General features: G+C 41.7%; 1 non-coding gene across 1 annotated transcript; it reads left to right on the top strand.

Moving 5' to 3' along the window:
• Positions 1-237: 237 nt before the first annotated feature.
• On the top strand, positions 238-371 carry LOC131274127 (small nucleolar RNA SNORA9). The gene has a single exon (XR_009181339.1). It is a non-coding gene; the product is annotated as a small nucleolar RNA SNORA9 (small nucleolar RNA).
• The last annotated feature ends 4,919 nt before the right edge of the window (positions 372-5,290 follow it).

Here is a 5,290-nt window from a genome sequence, read left to right as displayed (position 1 = left end):
CCCAGTCCAGCAGGACCTTATGTGAACTAAGTGCATCTGCAAAGATCCTATTTCTAAATAAGGCCAAATTCACAGTATGGGGAGGTTCACACTTCAGTATACCCTTTCAGGGGACACAATTCATCCCATGACACCTGGTTTTACTTGTTGGGTCCTGGAGGTTCTGGTTTCAGAATGTTGCTTTCTGAAGAGAAGCTGATGTCAGGTTCATAGATGAATTACAAAAGGACGAGGGGCTTGCAAGCCTCCAGTGTGCTTGGGTCTGCAGTGACCCTGTGCATTCCTACAGTGCTTGTGAGAACAGGTTTGAAATGGTTTGAGGCCTTGCTCTGCTCCATCTACAGAGCAAGGTAATAGAAATTCAGATAGTGGCTTGCCCCCTCCCGAATCTCGTATACTGGGCATCTTGTCTGCACTGTCTAATATTGCAGCCACCTGGCCATGTGTGGCTTGTTTACCAGAAAGTAAAATTTAAGATTCAGATTTTCAGAGGCTCTGAGTCTACAGGATGTTCAATTAGAGAAACAAAGACTAAGATTTACTGAAGAGCTGAATGCCTAAGGAACTAGGGGAGGGTGAATGCAGCACAAGCTGAATTTAATGGAAGAGCATTGGAGAGTCAGATGAGAATGTCTGCTGAGCACCCATCTTGTGTCAAACCTGCTGACACTCCACTTAGTTTCAATGTTGAGGAATAGTTGTAGCTCCAGAACAGTATGGGATCAGACGCTGAATATTTTGGACCTCAGTAGGGTTCCTGTTGGAGACAAATCTCGGCTGTGATATCTTCCCACCATGGTTCTCGGCACTTTGGAGTCTACCATTCCCCTGGTGTTTGAGCAGCAAAATTCCCATAATACCAGAGCTGGAAGATCCTTGAAAGCCTGTGCCTTCGGTGCCCATCAGGCTGTTCCATGGAATCTGTGCAGTGATGAGGAAGTTGATGTGTCTCAAGAAGTTGGGCACCTGCCTATCACATAGGAGTCCCCAGATTTGGTCCTGGTGCCTCATAAAGAAGACAGCAAGCTGATGGAATAAGATGATGCAATGAGGAAACACAGTGGGAGACATAACAAGCAACAAACGGGGATGGATCAAGCAGTTGGGCACCTCGTTCCTACATGGGAGGTCCCAGGTTCAGTTCCCAGTGTCTCCTAAAAAGAAAAGAAGAGGAGCAGATAGTGTGAGTGCAAACAACAGGGAGGGGGAGGTAAAATTACCTCCCCAAAAAGTCATTGGAATTTCTGATTCTTGGAGTAACACTGGTGGGTAGAGTGTCCAGCTGAGACTTAAGCCTTGGGTGGGGTGGGAGTGGTTGAATAAAGGTGGTTTTATATCTGTGGGGTGAAAAAGAAAGAGGGGAGCCCTTAATTGTTGAATGTGGCTCCCAGGGATGTGTAAGTTCATGTAATTTGAAGGGAAGGTATTTAGCCTTTCTGAACTCTATTCAGACCTTCTAAGTTTAAAAAATGTGATAATAGAGACTATTCTTAAGAGGAAGGATAGCAAGTGGTCTCCCTATCCAGCTTTCCCACCACCGTGCTTTCCCACCCACTGCTCTAGGTGGGACGAGGGAAAGGAAAAAGAGTTGAAAAACTGGATTATCAGTTGTTTGAGGGAAAGATTGCTGCCTTAGGTGTCTCTGTACTTCCTTAAGAGTGTTTGCTGAGAGCAAACTCAGTGAGTGTTAGCTGGATGGGTGGGAGAAGGAGAGGGGAAGCTCGGTGCCCGCACAGAAGTGGGGGGAGAATCAGAGTGGGTTTGACCTGCTCCCCCACCCCACCCCAATACGTGACGCTTCATACGTGGGCCCCCCGCGCTGTCCTTGGTGCCCTGCTGAAGCCTGCGCCCTTCTGTTTCCATACCTGGTGCCCCTCACTAAGGGGTGGAGGCGGGGAAGGAGCACGTCTGACCTCGTGGTCTGTAGAGCCCCGTTAGCGCTGGAAGGAGAGCAGTGGGGGCTTCAGAGGGCGGGTTCAGGCAGGAGGGATGTGATCCCTGCCCACCGTTTACCAGCTGTACGGCCTCGACCTGTTATTCTTCTCAGCCTCTCTTACCTGTAAACTGGGTCTTAGACATTCCTCTAGATGAACTTATTTTGAAATATAATATACATACAGAAAAGTGTGCAAGTCGTAATCGTACAGCTCTCACAAAGCAGCACTGCACAAACGGAGGGCAGAATAGTGCCGAGCTCCAGACCCTCTTCTTGGCCCTCCCAGTCATCCCCCACCCCACCTGATGCAAGAGGAACCCATCCCAATGTCTAACTTCATTTTACTTCCCTCTGTTTTTGAATTTCGTATGGATAGAAACATATAAGTATATACCTTTTGCATTTGGTTTCTTCTGCTTAGCATCATGTTTATAAGATCCATCTACAGTGTTGAGTGTAGTTGTGGGGTGTTGTGTCTCCTTACTGAGCAGAGTTCCAATGTGTAAGTATATCACAAGGTAATTAACCCTTTCACTATTGTAGACATTTCAGTTATTTCCAGTTTTTGAACACCATTGCATATATTTTTTTTTGGTGGACAGGTGTTAGGAGGAGAACGAGTCCATCTAGGAGAGGAACTGCTGGATTATGGAGTACAACCATCTCTGAGCTGTATAGAACCTGCCTGAGAGTTTAATGTTCATTTTTAACCTTACAGGGTTGTGAGGATTAAAGTGCTCATTTGGGTGCTTGGCACACAGAAGGCCCCCAATACACTGTTAAAAATGTAACCAAGGTTTAACACTCCATTAATTTGAAGTACCATAATGGACTTAAACATTTTCTTATTGCTTGTTTATTTAAGTGGTTTCTGTTTTCTTTCTTTCTTTTTTTTTATTTTTATTTTTTTATATATAACACTGGAGGGAACGACTCTTCTTATAGCTGTTTCCTTCTAAAAACTTGCTTTGTGTTAAGTTCTCAGGAGAGGTTTACCTGGATCAAGGTTATGTGACTGAGAATTGCTACCCTGGAAAGACCAATGGGTTCCCTGAAAAGGGGAAAGCAAAATGCACAGCGAATGGACACAGAGAAGAGACAGCAAAAGAAAAAGGAGCAAGCCGCAAGGGGGGAAAAAATTTCTTTAAAAAATAAAATAAGTAAAAGGAAACGATCTCTTCTTGTTCACTAGGTGCGGTAAAGTTAGCAAGCAGCTCTAAGGTAAGGTCAGCAGATGGCAGTGTTGCATAAATAATCAAGTTAACTTGTGCCTCAAAGGTCTTGGGTGGGTTATTGTGCACTTTAGGTAACAAAAGTAGTGACTTTACAGGCTAGGACAGATTTTACTACTTCTAGACAAAAGGTCATGGAAGATTTGCAGAACAAAGATACAGATAAATCTTAATTTATTTTTAAAATTGAAAATGATGTCAAAAATCTTAACATTTTTGTTAAGACTTGTAACATTTTGTGTGATCTATGTATCTTTTTTAAAAAGGTAATAATAAAGAAAGAATATTTGAATAAAAAACATTTTTTAAAGAATCTAGATGGAAGTGTAAAATAAAACAAACCTCCACAAACTTATAAACTTATTACATCTGTATAATCTTTTTAAAAAATATTTATTTTTCCCCTTCCCCTCCTCCCACCCTGCTCTTTTTGATGTCTGTGTCCATTCACTATGTGATCTTCTGTACATATTTCTTTTTTTTTTTTTTTCTGTCTTCTCTTCTCATTTTCTCCCCTCTAGGATTAACAGGAATTTGATCCTGGAGTCCCCTGATGTGGAGACAGTTTCCCTGTCAATTGTGCCACCTCAGTTCCCAATCTCTGCTGCATTTCACCTTGAATCTCCCTTTCATCTCTCTTTTTATGCATCATCATTTGCTCCGTGACTCATTTGGGTGGGCACCAGCTCACCATGGGGGCACTCCTGTGGGCACTGGCTCGCCACACAGGCACACTTTCTCTTCCTTTGTCACCAGGAGGCAGCAGGGATTGAACCCAGGTCCTCCCATATGGTAGGCAGAAGCTCCATCACTTGGTCCACATCCACTTTCCTGTATAATCTTTTGACCTTACCCAAACCTCATCTCATTTATCTGTATTTTGACAGCATTGTCATACATTTATACACCCTTTATTTGCAGAATTTTAACAATTTTGAACTTTGCTCTAAAAATTACATTATGAAGTTTCCTATACTATTCTGTAGTTCTCTTAATCACCATTATTATTTTGTGCCATTGAATCTATAGTAAGAAATGTATATTTTAAGAGGTTTTCTGAGTATATCAGTAAGGAGTCCAAGAGGTTTCTAAAATTTGTACACAACTTAGTCTTGCTTACCTTGCTTTTATAACTTTCTCCTTTCCTCCATAATTTAAAAAGTTATGATGGAATTATTAAATAAGCATGAAAAGAGGAAAACCAAATTGAAATAAAAATATGCTTATAAGAACCCTTATAAATTGCAGTTCATCATAATTAAAAACTTCTGTTCTTCAAAAGATACAGTTAAGAAAATAAAAAGATATGACATACACAGGAAGAAAATATTGACAAAACATAAACATGATAGAAGAATGGTGAGCTGAATATATAAAAAACTTTTAAATTTTTAATTTTTATTTAATTGTCTTTAAAAAAAATACATAGATCACAAAAAATGTTACATTAAAAAACATGAAGTTCCCTTATACCCCACAACCCACTCCCCCGACTCCTCCCACTCCTCAACAACCTCTTTCATCATTGTGGCACATTCATTGCATTTGGTGAATACATTTTGAAGCACTGCTACACCAATGGTTTATAGTTTACATTGTAGTTTGCACTCTCCCCCGTCCATTCAGTGGGTTATGGCAGTATATATATATATATATATATATAATGTCTTGCATCTGTCCCTGCAATATCATTTAGGACAACTCCAAGTCCTGAAAATGTCCCTCCCTCACACCTCTTCTTCAGTCTCCCTGCCTTCAGAAATTCCCATGGCCATGGTCTCCACATCAATGATACAATTTCTTCCATTGTTAAAGTCACAATTGCTCTATAGTAGAATACCAATAAGTCCACTCTAATCCATATTTTACTCCTCAATCCTGTGGACCCTGGGATGGTGATGTACACGCCACCTTTATATTGAGATGTGGCTTAGATCCCACATGGCTGATGGATGTGAGTCTCCTGCTTGCAGTTGTAGACACTCTTGGTTCCCTGGTGTGGTAGTTGACCATCTTCACCTCCTTGTTTGCTGACCTGGGTAAGTCCAGTGACTGGAAAGTAGGTGTTGCTGAGGCTCAGGGCCCAGCTGGCATATTGCCATTCCAGAGATTCAAGTCTCCT

This window comes from Dasypus novemcinctus, chromosome 17 (assembly GCF_030445035.2).
Source record: "Dasypus novemcinctus isolate mDasNov1 chromosome 17, mDasNov1.1.hap2, whole genome shotgun sequence".
In the NCBI taxonomy this organism is placed as follows: Eukaryota; Metazoa; Chordata; class Mammalia; order Cingulata; family Dasypodidae; genus Dasypus; species Dasypus novemcinctus.
The sequence above is the reverse complement of the archived record's forward strand: the minus strand, read 5'-3'. Positions and strand labels throughout refer to the sequence as shown.